At 45.9% G+C, this 27,096-nt stretch overlaps 1 long non-coding RNA gene across 1 annotated transcript; it reads right to left on the bottom strand.

The window, feature by feature from the left end:
* Window positions 1-1,525: 1,525 nt before the first annotated feature.
* LOC132018782 (uncharacterized) lies at window positions 1,526-5,195 on the bottom strand. Its single transcript, XR_009404583.1, has 3 exons — window positions 4,935-5,195; window positions 4,078-4,175; window positions 1,526-1,620 (listed from the first exon to the last, which is right to left on the bottom strand). It is a non-coding gene; the product is annotated as an uncharacterized LOC132018782 (long non-coding RNA).
* Window positions 5,196-27,096: the final 21,901 nt, after the last annotated feature.

Here is a 27,096-nt window from a genome sequence, read left to right as displayed (position 1 = left end):
TATGACTGGTTCACCCAGAGCACACTGATATTTGGTTGACGTTTGTTTACCATTTTTCTTCTGCATGTTCCATTTTGAGTAGTGTTTACTGCTGAGTCCTCAAGTTCACTAATATTTTCCTTCATCATGTCTAAGCTCCTATTAATGCCATCCAGTGTAATCCTATCTCAGACATGGCATTTTCATACTTAACTAGTTGACTCAGGTCTTTATTTTTTTAATTTTAAATTAAATGTCATGTTTTTCCTCCATATGCTCATAATTTCCTCCATCGTTTTAAATATGGAATAAATTTCTAGGGGGTGTTTTACTATCTCTTACATTTTTCACATGGTGAGCCAATACTACAAGGCCCTGTCACTCTTTACCCAGGCAATTGTTCAGGAATGTTCTTAGAGCTGTTCCCCTTGAGAAATGAGGCAACACCTCTCCCTGAATAAGGGCCAAATTAACTTACTGTTTGTAGTGGATTCCCTCAAGGTCAGGGTCACTTAAAAACGCAAACACACTGAGTGGCATTCATCTGGGCCACATTGTGTTTCTCTGGTGAGAAGGGGCATATGTTAGTGGCATTGCCGGAAGTACCAGAATTCTTTTTCTCAGATTCAAGAAGCTCGTAGCTTCTGCTGGCTTCCAGAAAACACTAACACACTACTTTGCTAACTTGTATATACGGTAAACATCAACCCCAGGCCCAGAAGAATACAACAGTGAAAACTGAATAAAAAAGTGATCAAAATCTCAAATGAGGGGCACCTGCGTGGCTCAGTCAGCTAATAGCCTGACTCTTGATTTTGGCTCAAGTCATGATCTCAGGATCGTGAAATGGAGCCCCATGTTGGGCTTTGCACTGGGCATGGAGCCTGCTTAAGATTCTCTCTCTCTATCTCTCTCTCTCCCTCTCGGACCCTCCCTCAACTCAAAAAAATTAAATAAAATAAAAATCTCAAACAAAGCTCAGGTGAGTATATGCACACACTTTGTTTATTTAATATAAACTTTTAAAACCAAAGGGCTTCAGAGTAAATGCATTCCCCCTCTCAGTGGCACTGGCTGAACCACTGTCATTTGGTAAATATTACATTTTACAACTGCTCATTTGCACTCACAGAAAGCAAATCAGGATTGGCTGTATACTTGTCCATCCATCCATCTTTCCTATGTTGACTCTCTGTAGAAGTGATTTCTTAGGCCTAGGTAAATCCTTCAATTACCTATGCACTCTGGGAATCCCCCCATTAGTGCTTTGGGCCTGAGGGCAGTTGTATGACTGACATGGAACCCTCTGAGACAGAGAAGCTGGAGATAGGAAAAATGGGAGCAGAATCTAATGGTCAGCAGCCTGAAAAGGCAGAAGAAAAAGGTGAAAATGAAGCAGGTGAAGATGATAAGGCACAAGATGGAGAAAGCAGAAAAAACAATAGCGAGAAGGAGCAGGAGCGTGAAGTCGGGAGAATACAGAATCAGGAGGAGGGACATGGAACTCACCAGAGGGTGATCTTGGGAAGAAGAAAGCAGAACATGTCATTTCTAAGGCACAAGTAGTGCCTCGGCTGCTCCCAAACCCAATGCCCAGTTGCCATGGAGGGTAGGAAGTTCAAGTCTCTGGTTGTTCTCCTGCTTGAGACAGAAATGAAGAACGAGGGGATCAGACTTGGACATTCTGAGGTGCGTGGGGGTGGGGCTTTAGAACGATGGCTTTAGGTGGCCGTTGTTCACTGAATGCCAGAACTTGAATGTGGAACAAGGCAATAACCTGAGCTCAGCGGCCAGTGGAACAGTGAGAGCATGGACGGGGGCACCTATGCTCAGGGCGATCTGGCCTGGCACCTGCCATGATGCCTCCTCAGTAACCCCTCCCTCCCCGCTGATGCATGACCACCAGATACCACCACGTCCTGCTCCCTGGCCCACTCAGCTATCTGGTCCCATGATGCTTGGGCAGCCCCTTCCTGGCCCCAAGACTACCATTACTCTGTAGCCTTCTGGAAGTAGTCCCATCCCTTTCGGTGTTCCTCCAAGACCAGGAAACATCTCGTAACCCTAAGTAATGCCCCACCACAGCCCCTGACAGCATGTGTCCTGAACTCATTTGTTTGGGCCTGTAGTTCAGAAGCCGCAGACCCTTCCAGGACTGTCCAACCTGCTAGCAGCTGCCTTGAGGGAGGCTCTCCGGCCCTGGGAGAGACACTCCATCAGCAAACAGTTATCACTCACCTATGTGTGTCCAGCCAGATTAAGCACCATGAGAGTTAAGAAAGGAAGACACAGAACTCATCCAGGAATGAGCTTATCATTGAAGTAAAGAAATAAAATTAAGAGAAAACCATTAAAATACAATGAAATGGGGGTGCCTGGGTGGTTCAGTGGACTAAAGCCTCTGCCTTCACTTCAGGTCATGATCCCAGGGTCCTGGAATCGAGCCCCGCATCGGGCTCTCTGCTCAGTGGGGAGCCTGCTTCCTCCTCTCTCTCTCTCTTTCTCCCTCTCCCTCTGCCTGCCTCTCTGTCTAGTTGTGATCTCTGCCTGTCAAATAAATAAATGAAATCTTTTTAAAAAATACAATGAAATGTTTAAAAAGACAAGGAAACCAAACATAATTAGTTTCTGGGGGGAATAAAAGGTCAAAGGTCAATGCAGTTGGAGCTAGGTATATACTGAGCCAGGATCATTTGTTTATGCCCCAGTGGGACTTTTCAGGGGGCCAGTGTATCTCTGAGTATCTCTGAGCCCTGGAGAGCTGGTGCATTAGGAAATCAACAGCAGGCCAAAGTCATCAAAGATCTACATTCATCATAAGGTCTGAAGCTGGCCATTGGCAAGAATGTAGGATTCTCTTCCCAGGCCTCCTGATGGACTGTTGGCTCTCCTTAGCAAAGCTGTGCTAGCTGCACGGCTCCCCCAAAGCTTCCATTCAGATCTCCTGTTTTTCTCTGTTGTCTTGAACATTTCATCCCGCATTCTGCACAGAAACAGATATAATACCATCATCCAGACCCCTATCTATGAGGACTCTAGTGATGTGTTTTTCTGAAGCCTCAGCCAGGCAAAGCAAAGATTCATCATTGTGTTATGTCTTTTTTCTGCTGGGGGTGGGGGGGTCTCACTAGTCATTTCAACAAGTAGCTCCAATCTGTATAGAATCTCCTATTGCTTGACAAATTGTAGATGCTATGCCTACCCTTCCCATTCATGCAACACTCTTCCTTAGGGCTAAGTTTCTGGCCATGGTAACCATGAGCCGAACAAGCCAGAAACGACACAGAATTCATGATCCCAGGAACAGACTTCCACTCATGACAGATGGAAATTTGAAAGACATACACTCCAGCTTCCTCGGTCTTCATCTGGGGTGACTGTGGGATACCACTGTCTCCTGGAGGTCCCAGCAGGATCGAGCTCTAGTTCCCCACAGTGGTAACTAGTTTGATAGCACAATGTTAATTGGCCTCCTTCTCTCTCTCCTTCTCTCCATCTCTCCCCTCCACACCTCTCCCCTTACGGGGGTTTTCAGGGATCATCTTCCAAATACATTATTTCAACTCAAATCTTTATGTCAGGGCACACTTCTGGGGAAATGCAAACACAGACAATCACTAAAATGAAATCCTAACTAAATGTGACGTAAACCCTAGGAGACCTGAACCAGACAAATCTATGACCGGGGTTGAGTCTAACGACCACATTAGGTGTTTCTGCAGACATGTATATTTACCCCCAGCTCCCTCTTCAGTGGGGCCCAGGGCAAAATGGGGTTTAAAAACAAGGTGACTGGGGTACCTGGAAGGCTCTGTTGGTCAGGCATCTGCCTTTGGCTCAGGTCATGATCCCAAGGTCCTGGGATCAAGCCCCATGTCAGGCTCTCTGCTCAGTGGGATCCTGCTTCTCCCTCTCCCTGCTGCTCCTCCTGCTTGTGCTGTCTCTCTTTCTATGCCAAATAAATAAATAAAATCTTAAAAAAAATAAATAAAAGCAAGGGAACTAATGCTGTCAAAGGTACTATAATATGGGGGGACCGAGGTGGCTCAGTCCGTTAGGTATCCAACATTTGATTTCAGCTCAGGTCTGAAATCAGACCTGATTTCTGTGTCGGGCCTCACTCCCGGGGAGGAATCAGCTTGAGAGTCTCTGTCTCTGCTCCTCCCCGCTGTCCATGGTTTTTTTCCTCTCTCTCTCTAAAAAAATAAAATAAAATAAAATCTTTTAAAAAATAAATAAAATAGATAAAATAAAATTTTAAAATGAATTTAAAAACAGCTATACCTTCGATTCTAACTTATGATTAATATTTTTCAACATTTGAGAAATCCTCCTTTTTTTTAAAGTTTGAGTTTCAATATTCTCCATATAATTATTGTCTACCCTGATAAACAAAGTCAATGAAGAATTGTTTTTTTTTTTTATTTCTTTTCAGTGTAACAGAATTTATTGTTTATGCACCACATCCTGTGCTCCATGCAATATGTGCCCTCCGTAATACCCACCACCAGACTCCCCTAACCTCCCACCCCCTGCCCCTTCAAAACCCTCAGATTGTTTTTCAGAGGCCATAGTCTCTCATGGTTCATCTCCATGATGATGAACTCCATGATGGAGATGAACCATGAGAGACTATGGACTCTGAAAAAATGACACATTTTAATTATTAGCATGAATTTTACCATTTTTCTTTACAGGTGCAATGCCAGTTTTATTTTTTTTCCAATGCCAGTTTTAAATGCAAATCTAAGAATATGTAACTCATGCAGAATCACTGAAATTATATAATTCATATTTTGTAGTTCATTTTATTCTTACCAAAACAGTGGAAATGCTATCTAAAAAACCTAACTCAATTGTTTTCATTTCATTTCATGATATACACACATGCTATCAACAGTCTGTATCTCTGGCTTACTGGTGAGCAAGAAAGAACTGAAAAGAAAAAGAAGTACCATTGGCTCTATTTTTCCATTTTCTTCTATGTCTTCATTTTCAGCTGAAATGCTTGACTAACTCAGGGAAGCAAAGGCAGTATGGAAGGACATGGCAGGGTTCCGTGGTCATCTGTGCTCCTCAGAACACCACTGCCTTCTTTCTGGAAAAAAGAGTGAGTTCTGTGTTCACTTGGACTTCACCCTTCTTTCCTGCTCCCACCTTAGTCATAGGCACGCTTTCCTTGTATTTGCTTTGAGTCTTTCCTAGACTCGGACCCATCCTGGGTCCTGTAGAGTTCTGTGCTCATGGGGCATCTCAAACGGTACCCAGAAATGGGCACTAAGAACCAGAACCAATGGAGGTCCATACTGTGTGGAATTACTCAACTCATATGCATATTCTGCTCTCCCATTGGACTTCATTTACAAAACACAAGTTCAAAGACAATATTATTAAGAATTTCAAGATGGTGACAGCAGAGTGTTAAACCACAGGGTATGGTTCCCTTCTGAGAGTGGGCTCCAGATCACAGAACAGTTTACGTGTCCGTGATGCCGGCCCTCCTCATCAGCGTAGAGAAGGAAAGTCGGGACATTAGATAGCCTGAGTTGGAGATCACCATTCTGCATTAAGATGGACAGATGACCCAGCAGATGACCAAGGGCAAGACACAACTCCTCTTTGGTCATCAGAGTCCTTATAAAATGAGTTTCTTGTATATGATCTTTACCAAGTTCTTATTTCCAAAATCATATCATTGTACCAGAGAGAGAGGGGACCTTAAAGCTCTTTTTCACGTTCAAGCAGGTCTCATTTAAGACCTGGAATGAATTTTTTTTTAATGATTTACTTATTGATTTTAGAAAGAGAAAGAGTGAGAGAGCATAAGTAGAAGGAGGGAAAGAGGAAGAAGGAGAAGACAGACTCCACACAGAGCCCAGGGCCTGACTCTATTGGACTCCATCTCACAATCCCGAGATCATGACTTGAACTGGAATCCAGAGTCCGACACTACGCACAGAGCCACCCAGAGACCCCAAACTACAATGACTTTAAAGAACATACCCGCCCCTCTCTTTGGTGTTCCCCTCACTCTCCCTGGTAAAATTTAGAAAAAAGCCTGACTGCTGCAGAACCTATTTGGCAAGAGCAAACTTCTTCCTAGATGTTAAGATAAATTCCATGGCTATTTTTCTCTGAAATGCTTAGGGCTTTGCAGGCTTCCCACTGAGTCATTTTTCAGCCCGAGTGTCCCCACAGATCCACGCACACACGCTCTTGGCTTTGTTTAAGCAGCCACATCCGCCTGGTGGGGTCACTGAGGCTGCGGTGCCCAGGGACAGGAGGCTTGTTGTGTTCTCTGACTTCCAGCTGTCTTCCCTGCACCTGCCTTCACCTCTGTTCTCTGTGTTGCTGGAATGTCTGCTAGTTTTCCGTATCAGGCCTGCGGAGGAACACAAACATTTTGCCTTTTCTGAACGAGACGTCGTGTGTGCGTGTGTGTGTATCTAACTTCCTAGAAACCAGAACTGTTTGCTCTTGCCAGGCGCCACCGTGGGCCTTCCTGTGCAGGAGGTCATTTCAATAAGGACTTGGAGCTTAGTAAGTGGAGAAAAGAAGGTCATTCTCAGACAGGATGTTGGGAAGACGTCCTGAGTGAACCTTGCTGGGCAAGAGACGCCAACGGGACCAAGAATGTGGGCCAGTCCCCCAGGAAGTTATTCATGAGCCTGCACTGGATGATAAACAGGCAACCAAAGCCTTTCTAAACAACAAAAATCACAATGCTCCAAATTCCAGAAAATCCTCAAACAATGACTGGACATTCCTTATCCCCAATTTGCTTATTTGTGCACCAAATACTTTCAAAGAAACCAGAAACTGGGGTCTCACTTGGGCTCAGAGCTGAATGTAGTGTACAAGGAGATGTGTGGGCAGTGGCCTCCCCCCCAGGGCCATCTCCCTTCATGAGGAGTGTGAGTCTCCTGGTGCTGTGCCAGCCCCAAAGCCTAGAATTCCCTCTGCTCCCAAAAGTCATCTTGGGGTGAAGGACAGCATGAAGTAGCTTTGACCTCGGTCAGCAGGATCGGATCAAAAGACGGGGAGTTTGCCTCTGCTGTTCATGTCACCAAGTTGACCGAGTGAGTTGATCAGGTCAAAAAGCTCCTCCTGAATAAACAAAGACTATTTGGGGAACTAGAAATTTCAGATATATAAGAATCTAGATCCCTCTGACTTGAAAGAGGTATCAAAGTTCCTTGAGGATAAAATTTTCATTAAATTACAGCCTGTATTATTATGTACATGTGTATACATATAATTATAAAATGATATTCTAAATATTGTTTTATAAATAAATATTAATATCTATGAAATATAAGATTTTTAATTCTACAAACAATGATATGTATATCACTGTCTCAATGTTTTTTTATTGGCAAGACCAACTCTCCATAAGAAGGAACAGAAATTATCATTTGTCATTTTTCTCTCTTGTTCATTAAGGTTGCCCTTGAAAATATTTTGAAAATTTTCTTTTCCCCATTCTACCTGCACACCAGGTCCCCCTTTATCTGCTCCAATTTTGCTTCTGTTTTGTCTCTATAACTTCTCTCTTTCTCTCTCTTTTTTATTTTTTAGGATTTGTTTATTTTAGAGAAAGGGAGAGAGCTTGCATGCATATGGTGGGGGAACGGTGGAGGGAGAGAGACAGTCTTAGTCAAAGTCCCCGAGGAGCTTAGAGCCCAAGGTGGGGCTCGAGCTCACCACCCTGAGATCGTGACCAGAGCCAAAACCAAGAAGCGAGTGTCAGACGTTTAACCGTCTACGCCACCCAGGCGCCCTCTGTTTCTATTACTTCTAACATGTCACACAATTTACTTATTCTTTATTGTTTCCCATCTGTCTCCCACACGCCCCCCCTTGAAGGTCACAAGGTGACCTTTCAAGGCAGGAAGTTTTGTCAGTTTTCAGGTATCTCAAGGGCACAGACCAGTGACTGGCACACACTAGACCCTCAAAATTAATGGATGCGTGAATGAATAAATAGGGCAGGTAGACGAGCTTCGATGACAGGTGACTAGAATTGAAGGCTCTTTCCCCGGGATGGGCACAGATCCTGGCACTCAGCCTTGGCACAGCAATGAGAAGGAACTGGGCTTCAATGTCTGGATGAGGGCTTCTGTCTGGAGAAGCTCATAGCCAGTCCAAAGACCGTCAAAGAGGCATCATAGCTTCATTATTACATTAATCAGAAGGCTGAGGTTTCTTAAAACGCACCATCCTTTCGTGGATTTATCACAAGGACCGGCTGGCACTCAGCTGAGCATCCCTAGGGCAGTTCAGCAGGCTGTCTCTGTCACAGGAAGGCAGGTGGCCAACTAGATCTGGGAGGAGGAGGAAGCTGAACTAGGCACAGAGTTGGTGAGCCCCAAGGTTAACTACCCATTGAAACAGCCTAAAAGGAGAACTCACCTCCGTTCTGCTCGGTTTTCATTAGTGGCTTCATCTGCAAAGGAGCGGAGAACCCGCACAGAGTCAGACCCTTGACTTGGTTCGCTGGATTCTAGCAAGCTTGCCAAAAACCTGAAGGCGCTGGGGGAGAGCATCTGCTTTTATGAAGGGTCTTAAATGTAACATATATTGTTTTAGAAATATGCACTCCTTGGCAGCTCTCTTGCCTCTCTCCAAGTGGCCAGCAGGGCCCATTTGAAAAGACCTGCCCCAGGCTCCCACCGCCCCCTGCCCCCCACTGCATCAAACTGCCGCAGCCTCAGAAGAAGCCCTATGCCCAAGGCCAGGGTGCCTTGCTCCTTGCAAAACTTGAAGGCAGTGGCTTCTCTCCTCTCTCTCCTCCGGCATTACTCAACACGGATTATCAAATTTTGCTTTCACTCAAGTCAACCCAAGGCTTGTTTTCCTGGGAGGCTCAGAATTTCTTCTCTTTTTTTTTTTGCAGGTGGTTCCCTGGGAGGCCTTCACTGTTTTCCTAGCCCCAAGGGTTTGTATTCTATTTTCGGCCTCTGCACACGATAACCCTTTTGTTCTCTTTGGAGCCCTCATGCTGACACGGCGTCCTTCCTCCTTTATAATCTGTCTGTCTTTCTGTATATTTATCTCGGCAGGAATGTAGCTCCAAAGAAAGAAAATCAGCTACAGGTTTAGTCCCCACAGCTTAGCAGGCTGTTTTTGTCCATACAAAGCATTCGCCCCAGAAAGGAATGTGTACAACTGTAGGCATCCCAGAAAACAAACCATCCCTGATGTCAGGTAGCAGAGTCAGGTACACGGGGAACTCACAACAGATCTATTTGTGCCTTTGTATGAGAACAAATGGTACCCTTGAGGGCCCAAACTCAAGTGGAGAAAGGGGGGGGTTGTTAGGAGAAACAAAACAAGTGGTGTTGCAATCTGGTTTTCTTCCTTTCCCAGGCCTCCTGTAACCCGCCGGTGGGGCAACCAGGCCAAGAACAGGAGTAGATTCTTGATGGGGAAAGCCCCAGAGGTTCTGCTCGGGGCTGCCTGGGGGAGGGGCGGTGGTTTCCGAGCACCTTCCGCATTGATCTTTGAGTCCTATCTGTGGCTTCCGGGGAATCCTCTGTAGTTAGTAAGTCTACCTCTTCCAAGCTCCTAACATAAAGGTGATTAACAGATGATTCAAAAAGGAAGCTTCTGGAAGCTGATAATAATTGCTTTAAGCTTAGAGGCTGAATGCCTTTTTCATGCTCTTCTATTCTTCCACAGAACCTTTTAAATAGACATGATAAGATTTTAAAAAGCCAGGTCTAGGGAGTCTAATAGGGAAAGAGGCTGGGGCTCTCCTGCTTTGAACCATTTTCTGACTCTGACAAAGCCCAGATGAAACACACAGTGTAGACTTGGAGCCACCTGTTTTCTCCGTTCCCTCCCCAGACCCCTCCTCCCTCTGTTTCTCACTTTCCTGGTCACCTGAAGTCATCCTGATGAGACTGCTTTTCTTGGGGGTTAAATATCACATACAAATAAGAGCTCTCCAGAGGCAGTTCTGGGTTAGCCTCAGCCCATTGGTGGCCACGGATAGATGCTATCAGCTCCGGTCCCCTGTGGTCCTCAGCCAACCCCGCCCTGCGCTGCTGGGGCAACTTCCCACTCCTCCCCTCCAAAGTCTCCCTGACCAGAACCAGTGTTGCAGCCAGATTGGCCCTCCATGGATCTTGGGATTCCAAGTTGAGCCTAAACAACCTGCATAGAGGAATTTTGAAAAAACAAGGCTGTTGCTCACAGGTTCTGCACGGTCCACAGCAGCATGCCTGAGACCACACAGTGAGGTTGTGTGGGTGTGGGGGCAGAAAGAGAGAGAGAGAGAGAGCTCACCGACCTGGGGTTTCACTTCAGGGAGGTCAAAAGTGGAGTGCCTCGGGTTTTTCGTGTTCATTTTTTATTGGCGAACTTAAACCAGAGCAGGAAGGGAAAGCAGGGTCCCTGGAATGGTCTGTTGTGTTCGCACTCAGGGCTTTCTGCAAGGGGGACCTCCGTGGCTAGGGTGGCCTGGCCCTGCGTAGAGGTGTGTCGTGGGCCCTGTGTGTATTGAAGGTGACTGTCTTTGAGATGGAGGCCTCAGCGATCACAAGCTTCACGTCAGGGACCCACGCTAGAGCTATACTTGAGAAGGTGCTGATTTCCCCTCCCCCCCAGACCCCTAGTCCTGGGTGACATCATCTTCATATGCCTTCAGCTGTGTCGTGGAGACAGCTTCCTGGTAGTGACGTGGACAGTCTGCCCAACCCCAGACACTGTCCTATGCATTCAGTGGCACCATGATGCCTTGTGGGTCATTAGTCTGGCCTCAGCCTCCATTCACGAGGGTGAATTCCTGATTATTTGGTTCCTTTTCTTTGTCCCTCAAGAGGCTGTGCCATCTTGATGAGCCGAAATGTGCTCTGGCCCAGCTCTCCAGGGTAGGATCCTGGAGTGTCCCTTACCTTAAAGTCCCCTGCCTGCATAGGGTTGTCCAAAGATTAGGAATTTGAGGTCCAGCTACTAACAACCTGCACCTTACTGTGGGCGAGCTGTCAGGTGCCGCAATCTCAAGAGTCTGGATTTCAACCAGGGTTCTTGTGCAGGAGTGAGGCCTGGAGAATGGGGCTGGATGAGAAGGACCTCAGAAAAGAAATCGGATGCCCCATCACCATTTTCTTTCCTGACATAAAGGCTTCTCCTCCACTCCCACCCCGAGCATGCAAACAGTCCTGGGAAGCAACTTTGGTAATAAAGAGACCCCAGGAGGCAACCCTAGGTGTTGGTTCCTTTTTTTTTTTTTTTTTTTAAGATTTTGTTTATCTATTTGACAGAGAGATCACAAGTAGACAGAGAGGCAGGAGGGGCGGGGTTGGGGGAGGTGAAGCAGGCTCCCTGCTGAGCAGAGAGCCCAGTGCAGGGCTAGATCCTAGGACCCTGGGATCATGGCGTGAGCCAAAGGCAGAGGCTTAACCCACTGAGCCACCCAGGTGCCCCCTAGGTGTCGTTTCTAAACCACAGTCCAGGTCGAAGGTCCCAGTTGGCATCTCTGGATCTGGAAAAACACATCATTGGCTGTCTGGCTGTTGCTGCTGGAACTCACACAGGCATCCCTGGATTAGTTCAATGCTACCCACATGTTCAAACGAGTCCCGGGATGAAATCACCAGGGCCTTCCGGAGCAACAGCCCCGATGCAGTTGAATTGGGCAACATTTATCTTATGCCTGTTACATGCAAGATAGTTTGGCCACCACTTAAGGGAGTGAAAAAGCCCACAGTTCCAGGGATGAGGAGAGATGCGCATAAATAACGATAATGAAGAGCCAAAAGTTTATTAGTAATCGTGTGTAATTGCAGACCCAAGTAAAGTGCTGTCAGAGCACAAAGGAGGGAAGACATGACCTCCAATGGAGGAGGCAGTGGGAGGAAGGCCTTTATATTACCTGGGCCTTGTGAGCAGGGTCTCCAAGGGTTTCTTACTGAGTGAGCCAGATGAGAAGTCCTTCATGGCGGCTCTGCCCCCCAGCCCATGGGTGCTGTCCCAGAACTTCTCCTCTCCTTGTTCCGTTGTGAGTTTGAGGTATCCGGAAGAAAGGACTCCCAGGAAAAGACTGATATTCTGAATATCAAATAACCAATAAGTCACAGGCAGGAATGGACCTGTGGGAATGGACATACTGTAAGCCACTGGGCAAGCTCATGCCTACCAACATAATTCCCACTTCCAGGGGTGCAGCTGGTACAGGAGATAACAAGATGTCAAAGAAGTTTGGGAGTAGGGCAAGGTTTGGGGGAGACCAGCCATCGTATTATACCCCCTCTAATGCCTGGTAGGGTTTTTTGAGTTTGGAGTTTTATTTTTTTCTAAGGGAATAAGACTTGTTTTTATCATTAAGTAATAAAGATATAAAAAATAATCTACTGATTCTAGAAGAATTTCAGAATATTCTGAAGAGTTTCAAAAGGAGACCATGAAACCACCTCTTACCCATTAGGATGGCTACTGTTAAAAGAAGAAAAAGAAAGAAAAGAACAAGAGTTAGCCAAGATGTGAAGACACTGGAATGATCACACACTGTTGTTGGGAAGGTGAAATAATACAGTTGCTTGAAGAGCAATATGGCGGTTCATCAGAAAAATTCCAAATGGAATTGCCACATGAGCCAGCAGTTCCACTTCCAGGTATAGACCAAAAAGAATTGAAACAAGACTAGAACAGACATTTGCACACCCATGTTCACAGCAGCATTAGACACAACAGCCAAAATTTGGAAACAACCCAAGCATCTATCAGTGAAAGAATGGATAAGCAAAACATGGTCTACACACACAATGGACTATCACTCCACCCTAAAAAGGAGGGAAACTGACACACACAACAACATGGATGAAACTTGACAGCATTATGCTGAGTGAAATAAACCAGTCACAAAAGGACAAATTTAGTATGATTCGACTTATGTGAGGTCCCTAGAGCAGACAAATTCATAGATATGGAGAGTAGAAGGGTGGTTGCCAGGGGCTGGGAGAGGGGGGAATGCGGAGCGAGTGTTGAAGGGCTGTGGTGTTTGTTTGTTTGTTTGTTTTTGTTTCTTTTTTTTAATATTTTATTTATTTATTTGACAGAGAGAGACACAGCAAGAAAGGGAACACAGCAGAGGGAGTGGGAGAGGGAGAAGCAGGCTTCCCATGGAGCAGAGACCCCAATGCGGGACTGGATCCCAGGACTCTGGGATCATGACCTGAGCTAAAGGCAGACACTTAATGACTGAGCAACCCAGGTGCCCCAGGGCTGTGGAGTTCTAGTTATAGAAGATAAAAAGAGTTCTGGGAGTGGATGGTGGTGACAGTTGTGCAACAGTGTGAATGTACTTCATTCTACCGAGCTGTACATTTGAAAATGCTTAAAATAATGTTTCATGATATGTGTCTTTTGCCACAATTAAAAAAACAAAAAAAGACCATGGAAAAGAAAGGTATCACAGGTGGGGGGATTGTCTGTGGGAATCCTGGAGCAGGGAGAGCAGAGTGCATGCCTGATCCCGTCACAACAATCACATGGCATTGCCTGGACCATTCACTGGAAATGAACAGTGAGAGAAAAAGTTGAAATATTTGTTTGAGTCCAGTGGTAAAAATGCATGACATCAGAGTCAGATAAGTTATTTTACAGTGCTTTGACAGTTTTTGAGGAAGAAGGTGATATGATGAACAATGTATTTTAGGAAATATCTGTAAACAGAAGTACATGGTTCATCAAATGAGGAAGAGACTGGAGGGTTCAGAGAAGAAGGAAGAGCTAGAAGAACAGGGAATCTGGGGGGCACCTGGGTGGCTCCGTTGGTTGAGCGTCCGACTCTTGATTTCAGGTCAGGTCATGATCTAGGAGTCATGGGATTGAACCCCGTGTCAGGCTCTGCTCTCAGCACAGTTTACTTGTCCAACTTCTTCCCACCTCCACCCCCCCCCCCCACTTATGCTCTCTCTCTCTCTCTCTCTCTCTCTCTCCCTCCCTCTCAAATAAATAAATAAATAAAATCTTAAAAAGAAAAGAAAAAGAAAACAATGTTTTCATGGGCGTGAAAACACGGGGAAGGATGAGACAGATGTTGCAAAGGTGGGACCAACAAGAGCCATCGGATATGACATTCGGGAGAGTTGGGGAAAAGACGCTGATGTGACTTTTCCTGAAACCAGCATGGAAGGGTTGGGAAGGGATAAGAAGTTTGAAACCTGTCCAGGCTGAAGAATCTGTCACCAGGGGACGCCTCATCAGGTGGAGTTGTGAGTGCAGGAACAGAGCCAGTAGAAATGGCTGCGCTCTGCTGGTTGGTCCTGTAGACACTCCCCCACACACTGTCCCCACCCTTCAGGTCTCTAGCATGTCCCATTGCTCCTCCTCAACGCTGCTTCCTTAGGGAAAGCCTTTCCTCATGGTCCCATCACTAATGGGGGTCCCTACTGGGTTCTCCTAAAATGTCCTGTACCCACCCAGCCCCCCACCTCCCGCTCACATCACAGCACTTGCCCTGCATCATTGTAAATGCTATGTCAATGTCCTGGTACAGGGCCCGGCCCACAGAAGATGTCTAGTAATTACCTGCTGTACCAGTGAGAGGAAGGGAGTGGAGAGAGGGAGGGAGGAAGGGAGGGAAAGAAAATCTGGAGTTTGGAAAAGAGGGAAGTGCCCATTTAGATGTCATTGACAGATGAAGTCAGAAGAAAAACGAAAGGGACACAAGAGTATCCATGGAAAATATGTCAGGACAGAACCTGTGCGTTGAGGAAGAGGAGGGAGAAGGAGGAGGAAGGGAGAAGAGAACACAGTAAAGAAAACAGAATGATATCAAGGGTTAGAAAAACGAATCACAGTGAAGAAGGTGCCATTGAAGTGGGGAAAGAGAAGGTTTCAAGAAGGGGACACACTGGTGCATCAGGGAGGGGGACAGTGACCTGGAGTGCTTCGGGCTCAGAAGTCAGAGAGAGGAGGAGAGCTCCCAGCAGGTGTGGCTCTGAACAGAATTGCCATGTCTAAGACCTTGGCCACCAGCAGGGAGAGGAAGATGTGCAGGAGTTCAAAGGAGGAAGGGATGTGGGTTTTTCCCACTCAAGAAGACTGCAAAGATGGGCAGGTATCCATAATACTCTGTTAGGAGAGCACTCCAAGACAAACAAGAGAAGACACAGATAACAGAACAAAGTCAGTGGGGTTTGCAGGAGGACTCTAAGTCTAGGTCAGGGACTAGGGCATTAGCCTTCAAGAGGCAGAGGAACACAGGAGTCCTGAAGAGAGGGGAGAGGCAGGAGGGATGGACACGTAAAGAAAGCAGGCAGGTGAGGGAAACTGAGGGGCCAGTGGATGAGCCAAGGTCCTTGGCTGAGTGGGGTTCAGGTAAGAGGGGCATGGGTCTTGCCAGGTTTGGAAAGAAAGGTTTAAAAATCTCTATCTGGTTAAGAGAAAAGAATGTTAATATCACAGAAGATCTAGACCCCACAGAGTCCTTGAAATCACAGCATGCAAGTCCGGGAAGCTCACTCCTTTTCCTTTCCAACACCCAAGTGAGTTCGACAAGACTTTCCAAGAGAAGAAAAGGACTGTATCCATTCCAACAATTATTACAATCCGCAAAGTCAAGCGAAGCGAACACCCAGGGACAACCAGATCTCTGCCTGCAGGATGACCCACGCATGCTCCCAGCCCTCTGCCGTGTAACCTGTCTAGCTTTCAGCCCTGCAGCCTGCTCCCTCTATCCGGCAGTGCGTCTCTTTAGAGTCGTGCGTGACCCTGACTTGGCTGGAGTCAGCCTAACCTCCAGGGAGAAGAACGGAGAATTCCCTACAGGATGGGTACCATCAGGGGTGGGCTGGCAATGTGTCACTCTTTCATTAGTAGAGACGTGCCTCGGAAATGAAAATGACAAGAGAGGCACAGGAGAGAAGGTCATTCCTGTGGTCACCTGTGGATGGGTCGCCTGTGCATCTCCTGCCCCAGGAAATGAGATTGGGGGAAGGCCATCACCAAGACAGACCATTCTGGAAAACAAGGAAGAAGGCAGAACTGGGCGGGCTGTTGCAGTGACGTTGTCTGGATCTCTGGGTACTTGGGATTTTAGCGGAGCAGGCAAGAAGCAGAGAGGAGAAACCTAGAGAAAAGAAGAGGTAGAGAGGACAAAAACAAAGCAATACCGAAGCAAAGCCCTATCGGCACCATCATTTTACTTGGATTTGGCTTTATTGCAGAACATGGAGTGGAATTAGCTCAGAGTTTATTCTGTCCAAGCAATCTAGCCAAGTACAACAGAATCAACTCAGGGAGTACTGGAATGACACTGGAAGGTATGAAAATCCCAGGAGGGCTGGATGGGGCATCCTCAGCAGGTGGTTTATCTTACACTCCTCCTCCCTTGAGCAGAGAGTCAGTGAGTAGGTTTCTAAGGTTTCTAAGGAGCTCCTCCAGCTCCCGTGAGAATTCCCTTGGACTTTTCTCTCCTTTAACCATCCCGACCACCCCATGAGGTGGCCACTGTGACCCTTCCCCATCGTACAGATAAGGAAACAGAAGCCCAGAGAAATTAAGTGGCCCAAGATCACGCATATAGTAAGTAGCAGAGTCTGGACACAAATGCAGACCATCGAGACTCTCTAGCCGAGGCTCCTAACCAGAAGCTTCACCACCTCCAAGATGCTGCTTGTTCCTGAGCACAGTAAAGAAAAATGATAGGGACAGAGGGAAGGAAGTAGGGAAATGGTGGTGGGGAGAGGAAGACGGGGAGAGAGGGCGCATTCTGAGAAGGGAGAAGTGACCCTGAGACACATCCCAAGACGCAAAGAGTGTAGTTCTACCAGATTTAAGAGAAAAGAGCTCCAGACCATCCAGTCCAGAAAGATGAGGCACTGTGTGCCCAGGGCCCACAAATGTATACCCCAACTTGGATATTTTTACCTCTGGCTTATTCCTGCTCCTGTCTCCCTTCCAAGTATTAGTACCATAACATTCTTTTGATAATTTTTCCTTTTAAAGGAGATACTACTCTTACAAAAAGGTCAACTAGCTAAAAATATTTTGCTTGAATTTTCCATGGGCTTTTCTGCATGATTTCTTTGCTTCGAGTCCTGCCTAGGAGAAACTGCGAAAACATTTTCCACACGTAGGGGCTCGTTTTCCAGGCCCCGATGCCAAGCTTTCTTTTTTCCTTCTTCCTTCCCTGCTTCACCCCTTTTGGTCTTCTCAGTCATTTTCAGAAGAACCAAAAGAAAGATTGTGTCCTTAAAGAAAGAGAGAAACGCTTCTTTTTTGACATTTCAAACCAAAGGGCCAAAGTTCCTCTTTAATAAATCCCTTGATAATAACCAAGGCAGGGCATTGTAGCATGTGGGTCATTGAAATGAACATTTTCCTGGGGGCAGGGCTGGGTGCCCCATGGAGTGATTTAAGGGGGACCCCCAGACAGGGTCTGGAATCCCTACCAGTGGATCAGTTGTTTGAGCCAAGACATGGAAGGTCCCCATTCGAAGCTCTCCTCCTGGAGCACTCCTTCTTCTGTTTCTCTACGTGGCAAAGTTGTACCCATTCTTTAGCACACACTTCAGTCTAGATCCTCACAGCAACTGACTCCTAGCCCTGTTACTTTTGCTCTCATCATTTTTCTATTGCATGGCTGTCTCTTCACACCACCCACGCTCTCTGTGTTGGATCCTAAGCACTTCTACCCCAGCTGGGACCAATCTTAGCATCTCTGGAGACATAAGCCCTGGGGGAGGGACAACAGACTCACCTCTGAACCTGGTAAGAACATCTGAGGGTTTCCACCCAAGGAGTAAGGGGTCGGAGGGGAGGTGTGGTTGGATATTACTCAGAGGTCATGTCCAAAATAGGGGACTCTTGCTAGATGACCTAGCGGGATTCTTTGCTAAGTCTAGGCTGGGGTAGGCCAAGTACAGGAAGGGGGTCAATTTTAAGACCTAGTAGAAAAGAAGGCTCAGATGACCCTGACCAATGTTTGATCAAGGGCAGTCTTAGTAGCAAAGGGCATGTAGAATGAAAGGATCTAATTGCCGGTAGTAACTCATTCTGACTATTTAACTCAATTCACATTATTCTCTATAAACCACCACTGGCTATTTGATACACATTCTCTTTGACCAAACTCAAATCCGGCCTCTTCCAAACTCTTCTAGACTAGCCTTTGACCTGTGGGTTTCTGTGTTTGTCTTTGCATTGTCCAAGAATCCTGCTAAGTCCACGTAGCCAGACTCACCCTCCCCATTTTTTTTTCCCCTAAACTGTTTGAGAGATGTCCCCTTCTGTGGGGTAGAGCAATGTTTGCCCGAGAACAGAGGTTCTCCTCTGTAACCACAGTGCAGTTATCAAATTCAAGAAACTGAACACTGATAAGATATATTTCATCTCCAGTCCATAAAATATGACTCTAATGTATCCCAAAAGTCTTAGCGCAGTTTTAGGCAGTTTATTTGTCATGAAACAAAAGGAAAACATGTGGTGCACTGCAGAGACCATTCCTGAGAAACTTCCCACTAATTTCTACTAAAAACAAATGATTTGCACCATAAATTATTTATTGATCTAACTACGTTTACGTTGGTTACTGCCTCATAGAAGACCTCTAAATACCTATTTATAAATCTGGGAAGATATTCTGACCATCCTGCTGACATCAGCTTGATTTGTAAGATCTGATATTTCATTCTAAATGCAATTAATCTGTAAGGAAGTCGAAGAGGCAAAATACAGTCTTCAACATTTTAGCAGGATTTGGGCTTCTGGGGTATACAAGAATGGAAATGTAGACTTGCAATGTTCTTTATGAAAATGACCCCAGGACCCCAGGAGACCAGAAAATGCACAACCAACAGCCACAGCAGGAGCCAAGAGCTAGAAGTGCTGAACTCAACACATGACCAACCTTGGCTCCAGCGCTCTTCCTTCTTACCGAGAGAGAGAAAGAGAGAGAGAGAGAGAGCAAGCCCACACCGTTATCCACCGGGAGGATATGTGCTGATTTCATGATCATGTGATATCGATACTGTAGCAATGGCATGTACATTCCCACAGCCACACACAGTCTTCTATCCCTTTCTTCCGGGTCATTGTAAGAGAAGCCTTAGGAGGTCAAGGCTTTCGTCTTCTCCCACCCTGTGGGAACTTCTGGAGGCTATGTGCTCTCTTTCTCCTCCAACAATCTCTCTACTCCTCCCTCTCTCTGTTCCTCCCCTTCCCTCTATCTCTCTTCAGCTCTCCTGTTCCCTAGTTCTCTCTCCTCCCTCCCTGCCTCCTCCTCTTTTTCCCTCCATCTCCCCTCTCTCTCCTTCCCTCTCCTCTCTCTCTATCCCTAGCTCTCCCTCTCTCTGTCTCTCCCTCCTTCCTTCCCTCTCTCTGTCTCTCTCTCTGTTTCTCGGTCACCTTTCCTCCTTCTCCATTGGCATTTTTATCCCCATAACTCAGAGTCTACCCAAGTTCTTCCCCAGAAGACGAGTCCAGGCACAGCGGCCCCTGGAGTAGGGCCAGGGTGGGTGTCTAGCCTAGAGGAGGTGGAAAACACAAAGACAGGGACAAGGAACCAAATGGACACATTATTTATAAAGCTACCACGTGAGGGGAGAATGAGATAAGGCCTTTAGTCCAGAAAGAGAGTCTGGGTTGAGGGGTTAAAATCAATTTTTTAAAATGATCTATCTATTTATTTTAGATAGAGAGAGGGTGTGTGAGTGGGCAGGGGGAGGGGCAGAGGGAGAGGGAGCATCTCAAGCAGACGCCCCACTCAGCAGGAGCCTGACGTGGGGCTCGATCTCACGACCCTGAGATCATGATCTGAACCAAAACCAAGAGCTGGATGCTCCACCGACGGAGCCCCCCAGGTGCCTGGGGTGTTCAAATAATTTTGTAAAATCCTGACATATAGAGACAAGATAAGGACAGAAGGGACATAAATGAAATGTTAGCTAATAATAACAATGTACTAAGTGTCTTACAGTGTAAATAAAATCCCATAGATGACAATGTACTTTTGCTTATTTTCAACACCTTGGGCCCCGGCTAGCATCCAGGTAAGAGCTCTTCGAGACAATTCCCATCTGGCCTTCCCTCCCCCAATTAAGGAACTTCAGAAAGAAGAAAGGGGAAAGCCACGAGGGAACTGGGATTTTCCAGCTTTCTGTGAAAAGAGCCAGGCTGGGGTCAATGGGTTTCACCTTCCTCTGACAGTCTCCTTTGCACGGGAGCTATCTGAGCAGATAGGGTTTCAGCCCTCCTGCTCCCAGAGCCAGGCCAGGTGGCTGCTTTTCTCCAGATGACAGCTAAGGCTAGGGCTAATGCTGCTGAAGAAAGCAGTGGTAGGGGGCTCCTGGCAAACAGACGAACCCAGCGGCTCAAGAAGGGGAAGCATGGAGGTGGCAGGATCCTATCTGTCCTGGGCACTTTGGGCCATGCCGCTCAGGGATGCCGCCGGGGTGCACAGCTGAGCCCACGGCACGCTGATCAACGTCTCTATATCCAGAAGAGTAGAGTGATGGCCAAGGGCATGGCTTTTGCAGCTGTCTGCAGCCGTGTATTTTATTATTATTATTATTTAAGTTCAATTAGCCAACCTATAGTAAGTATGTCATTAGTTTCAGATGCAGCGTTCAGTAATTCATCAGTTGCGTTTAACACCCGGGGCTCATCACATCACGTGCCTTCCTTCATGCCCAACCACCAGTGGCCCCATTCCCCCACCCGCGTCCCCTCCATCAACCCCCAGTTTGTTTCCCAGAGTCCAGAGTCTCTCATGGTTTGTCTCCCGCTCTGATTTCTCCCCATTCAGCTTTCTCTCCCTTCCCCTGGGGTCCTCTGTGCTATTTCCTACACTCCACATCTGAGCAGAAAACTAGGATGGCCTTGGCCTTTCTCTGACTGATTCGCACAACAGAATCCCCTCCGGTTCCATCCGCATGGATGCAAACGGTGGGCGGCCCTGTCTTCTTCCAACAGCACAGCCTCTTGACAAGGGTGGAACTCGGACGCTCACCAGAACTGGGTCCCCACCGAGGTAGTTTTGCAACCATTTCATACATGGGGAAACTGAAATTTTTGTGAGGCCAATTACGTTTCTCAGAATCATAAGTGAGATCAGGAGGAGGATTCTGGATGGAAGCCCTTGCTCTTTCCTCTAACAGCGAGAAGGGGACACTGGAATGACCAGGGAACTCCCGGGCCCCAGCGCTCTCCTTCCCTCTCATGTCAGATGGAGGTGTGCCTTTCTTTCTCCAGAAGTTCCAATGGCTCCTTCTTCCTCTAGGATCAAAGTCAAGTTCATGAGCCCAGGTGAGGGCTCTTCCATGTGGTGTCTATGCACCATCCTGGCCCCCTTCTGCCATCTCCCACTTACCCCTCTCCTGTCTGTCGCTCTCCTGGCACATCCCACCCCACTGCCTGGGTTTCTGTTATCCTTCCCTCTGCACTGTCCAGCTCTATCCTTTTCCTCCTCAACAGAGGCTGGAGAAACACCCTTCAGAGTCCTGCCTTGACGCCATGTCACTTGGGAAGCTGTCCCTGACCTTCTCACGCCTGGAAATGCCGTGACATCCAGCCTGTACCTCTCACTTGACACATGTCAGGTGCAACCTTTGAGTCTACATGAAAATCCCAGTGAACACGACTAACTTGAGCCTGGGTCACGGATGGCAAATGCCAGCCTGGGACCAAGAAGCCCCAGAAGGGTATGCTAGTTACAGCAATGCTGACATACCTCTGCCGAACATGACCTCGCAGGGCCAAATGGGAAGGTACCTGCAGCCAGAGGTCTGGGCCAAGCCAAGGGTGAGAAGCCTGAAGGTCGGCATATACTGGAAGCCAGAGAGGAGCAGCCCTGGGCCGCTGGGATTAAAAATGTGGGTTAAAACTTAGATATTAAAACCCTACTTCATGTTTAGCATGATTGATCCAGGGATCTTTGAGATGGGCTCACCAGGTGGAAATTTAAAAATACGTTTGGAGGGTTCCCCTTTCTCCACATCCCCTCCAACACATGTTGCTTCCTGTCTTGCTAATTTTGGCCATTCTAAGTGGAGTAAGGTGGTATCTCAATGGGGTTTTAATTTGAATCTCCCTGATGGCTAGTGATGATGAACATTTTTTCATGTGTCTGATAGCCATTTGTATGTCTTCATTGGAGAAGTGTCTGTTCATATCTTCTGCCCATTTTTTTTATATGATTGTCTGTTTTGTGTGTGCGGAAGAGGGGAACCTTCTTACACTGTTGGTGGGAATGCAAGTTGGTGCAGCCACTTTGGAGAACAGTGTGGAGATTCCTCAAGAAATTAAAAATAGAGCTTCCCTATGACCCTGCAATTGCACTACTGGGTATTTACCCCAAAGATACAGATGTAGTGAAAAGAAGGGCCATCTCTACCCCAATGTTTATAGCAACAATGGCCATGGTCGCCAAACTGTGGAAAGAACCAAGATGCCCTTCAACGGACGAATGGATAAGGAAGATGTGGTCCATATACACTATGGAGTATTATGCCTCCATCAGAAAGGATGAATACCCAACTTTTGTAGCAACATGGACAGGACTGGAAGAGATTATGGTGAGTGAAATAAGTCAAGCAGAGAGAGTCAATTATCATATGGTTTCACTTATTTGTGGAGCATACCAAATAACATGGAGGACATGGGGAGATGGAGAGGAGAAGGGCGTTGAGGGAAATTGGAAGGGGAGGTGAACCATGAGAGACTATGGACTCTGAAAAACAACCTGAGGGTTTTGAAGGGGCGGGAGATGGGAGGTTGGGGGAGCCAGGTGGTGGGTATTATAGAGGGCATGGATTGCATGGAGCACTGGGTGTGGTGCAAAAAACAATGAATACTGTTATGCTGAAAATAAATTTTAAAAATTAAATAAAAATATAAAACACACACACAAAAATAAAATTAAAAATATTAAAAATAAAAATGTGTTTGGAAATGATTTCCAAAAGACCCCCAGATCAGCCATGAGACCCGTCTTACTGCCATGGACAACTTTTCAGAGGGCTCATGGCAATGAAGCAAAGCCAAACAGGGCTCTTAACTCAAAGTTTTTCAAAATCCTAAGGAGGCTTGGGTGAACTGTGACAGTCTAAGTTAGGAAGATGCGAGACAAGTTTTATCACTTAATTGTCCCTGGAATTCTTTTTCTCAAGAGTGAACTTTGGAATATCCTTAATAAACCCTATTTACATTTATGTGAAACCTGTGTTTCTTCATGGCTCAGAGAGCAGTGGGACTGGGAAATTTCAGAGAGATTGGGCCTGGTTTACCAAATTTTTACTATATTAAGAGTCCGAGTTATTGCTAGCTTCAGATAAAATGATTCCAGCCTGGATTAATCACAGCCAAGATAATTACAGAACAGTAGAGGTGCACTTCAAAAACCTGGAACCCCACCAAATGATTTGATACATTTCTCCAGTTGACATCTGATATTTTCTAATAATAGAGACACTGAATGGATATTTCCAAAAATAAAACAATTCGTCCTTATTTTTAGCTTGATTGTTCTCATTTTAGTTTATGGAAGAAACCTTGCCCTTGTGTCAGAATCTATTTCGAGGGCTTCTTTCGTAAACTTCTGGGGTTGTTTTGACCAAAAAAAAAAAAAAAGAATCTTATCTGCTCAATCCGTCTTAATTCTGTATTCTGCATGTAACAAAATCCTTTGAAATCTTTCAACGCTTAACTACCTCTGCCCCCTTCCAGAGATGGTGAGTGAAGACCAAGTTTATATACATTTGAGAAAGAAATGCTTTAAGATACAAAGTGATGTTGATAAAGCAGTGTGGGTTTCAATGTCAGGCAAAAATTCTTTGGGGGTTATCCGCCGTTTTATTATCTCTGCCTCTTGTTTCCTCCATTGTGAAGGTGGGGTGACATAATGTTGAGCTGATCTTTATTCATGGACACGGCTGTAATCTAGGTTTGGGTTCCAGCTTTCAATAATTTTCTCAATACAGTCTTAAATACCACGAACAGATTGCTGATGTCAAGCGCGGATGTGTTTTCACTTAGTCCTGACTTGTGCTATCCACTCTGCCTATTGTAGTCAACGCGTCTGCTACGGAAATACCAAAGACCCTAATTTACAGATAGCCCGAACACATTGCTTCCCATCTCCAGGATACCCAAATTACAGTTTTTTCTTTGGTCTCTTTTGGACGCAAAAATGTCTAGGAAGACTTAATGTTTTGCTTTGACTCGGCAAGTTTTCCTGTCCAGATAATATGTAGTGTGCATTCAGCCAGTTAAGGTGAAAACAAGAGTCTCTGACAATCATGCTGTTTTATTTATGAAAGGAATTGTTTGCTTAGTGAAGCTAACTCGTGGGAAAACCTTAATTAAATATGGTGGCTCGTCTGTCGATATGAGCATTCTATCAACACTGGGCACGGAAGTCATAGGACTAAAAATGTTCATCACAAGGAAGTTCTTTCTTTCTTTTTTATTTAATATTTTCTTATTTATTCCAGAGACAGAGAGAGAAACAGTGAGCACGAGTGGTAGGAAAGAGCAAGGAAGAGCGGGAGAAGCAGACTTTCTGCCAAGCAGAGAGCCCCATGCGGGGCTCCATCCCAGGACCTGGGGATCACGACCTGAGCCAAAGCCAGATGCTTAACTGACTGAGCCACCCAGGTGCCCCAGGAAGATATTTCTGTTGGAAGAAAATAGGTTGATTCTTTAATAAATTCTCAGTAGAACCGATCTGGGCCTTCTGCATCCTTTCTGAAAATGTCTTGGGCCAAAGCATTGTGGAAGAACGATCGAGTCGTGGGTTATGCAGGAAATAATCAGTTTCCAAGGGGATCTCTTCAGGCATCTGAGGGTTACCTGAGTCCAGGCAACAGGTTGCTGTGGCCCTTTCCGGTCTGTTCTTCTTATTAGCATCTGATCGTAATAATCTGTATTTAACCAGGTAAATGGCTTTGATTAAAAAAATAAAAAAGAAAGAAAGAAAGAAAGAAAAAAGAAAAGGCATTTTCTCTTTTCTTCCAATAAGAACGAATTATGAGAATAAAATGAGATTATAGATGTGAAAAATGGTTTGGGAGTAAAACATTATTACAAGGATTACCCACACAGGTTTTACACATTTCCTCCAAATACTTGTTTTTAAAAAAAAAAAAGTTGTACCTTAGTTTTGAAAATTTCATCCCTTCTCCTTCACCTTGCAAAAAGTCTCCAAGCTAAACAAGCTTCAGATAAGAAATCAAAAGATGGGGTGCCTGGGTGGCTCAGGTGGTTGAGTGACTGCCTTGGGCTCGGGTTGTGATCCCGGAGTTCCGGGATCGAGTCCCGCATCGGGCTCCCAGCTCCATGGGGAGTCTGCTTCTCCTTCTGACCTTTTCCTCTCTCGTGCTCTCTCTCACTCATTCTCTCTCAAATAAATAAATAAAATCTTTTTAAAAAAAAAAAAAAAGAAAGAAAAGAAAAGTCACAAGGTGGGCCAAAGCTTAGAACTGTAACAGATGTGGCCAATGTCCGGTCCAGGATGCCAAACCAGTCTGGGTCCAGTAAGATCCTTGAATGACGGATCTGTACTGATGTCCCATGGAACGTTTCAGCCCACATTTAAGAGAAGACAGAAAGAGCCAATCTGTTTTCCAGAAGAAACTGGCACAGAGAGGTTACTCTAACGTGAGGTCTCATGGGCACACAGGGTCAGAACCAGGGAGAAGACCCAGATCTGACCCCTTCCCCATCAGTCCATACCATGGGGCTTCCAGAAGTCCTAAGTCTCTCAAACCTGCTGTTCCTTCAGCCCTACATCTCCCACGCATCTCCATCCCTCCCCGATTTCCACACCGAAGAGAACACCAGTGTCTTGTATCACAAGCTGGGCTCACCCACCAACACCAGCTCCCCCCGAAACAACGCAGAGGGAATGGGGGTGATGTCACTTTGTGAAGATCAGTTGGGTACCTTCTCTGGTTGCTCAAATTGGGTCTCGATTTCTTTAAGACCCTGAGTGCACAGGCATGTTTGTCTCCGCCTGTGCTTTTAAGGTCAGAAACTCGGGAGCTGAGATGCCCAACAATTCCCTGTCTCTGCAGAACAATAAACAAAGCCGAGAAGGCCACTTGAAGCAGGATCTGAGGTGACGGATGACTTTGTGTACAGCTGACAGGCGAGTCACAACCGTCATCGGGGAATTGAATCGATGTTGGCTGCTGTGGCTTCCTCATCTTGTACGTATTTGGTTGGCAGAACGCAAGGAATTCGCTTGCTGAGCAAGTTTATCCATTCTTTTTTTCTAACCAGGCTCTTGTCTACTGAGGTATGTCTCTGAGAAATTCTCCCAGCGGACTGTTGCCAGAGCAGCACACGGTTCAGTGGGACAGTTTGAACCTGGAACGAATCCTCTCTCTAAAAATACACTGTGCACTGTGTGGAAAGAGGATCCGGCTCTGACTTGGAAATGGAGGTACCTGAACTTAACTACCACAACTGAGGGCAAAGTCTAGAAGGGCATGACCCTTCCAGTGCCCACATTACACGAGAGGACGAACGGGATGGAGTATTTGCTGAATACCCATTACATGCAACAGGAGATAGCGTCCCTGTTTACTGAGGAGAAAACTGAAGGTCACAGAAGGAAAATAACTTGGCCAAGTCCACACACTAAATGGCAGAGCAGAAATGTACAACCAAGTCTCATGCTACGACAAGGCGTTATGCTGGGGTATCCCCTTTGATCCAACAAGTTGACCAACTAAATAACTAAATATCACTAAAGCATTAACTTTTCAATGAAAAAAAATATTTTAGGGGTTAGAGTAACAAATTTGAGAAAAATACGTAAATCCAGGTCCAGGTTAATGACTTACCAAAATCATACAGTTAATGTGATTTTTCTGATTTGCAAATAACCCCTGAACCTGATCTTAATGTTCTTTGGAAAGTTAAATTTGTTAGTGATAAGGCATAGCTCTTGATTTGTCTCAACTTTACTTTCCTCATGTGTGTTTTTGTCGGGAAAAAAAAAATGAACATTAGATGTATCTTACAGAATTGAGTCCAAAAGTACAGGCTCTGTTCGTAGGGAACGGCCCAGACGAAAGCAGGGAAAAATAAAATGGAGCCATTGCGCCATCTAGTGGTAAAACTCTTGTTCTGCAAGAAAACCACCCGATGGTGATTCCATATTGC

The sequence above is a fragment of the Mustela nigripes genome, chromosome 5 (genome assembly GCF_022355385.1).
Source record: "Mustela nigripes isolate SB6536 chromosome 5, MUSNIG.SB6536, whole genome shotgun sequence".
Lineage (NCBI taxonomy): Eukaryota > Metazoa > Chordata > Mammalia > Carnivora > Mustelidae > Mustela > Mustela nigripes.
This window is presented reverse-complemented; position numbering and strand designations above follow the sequence as displayed.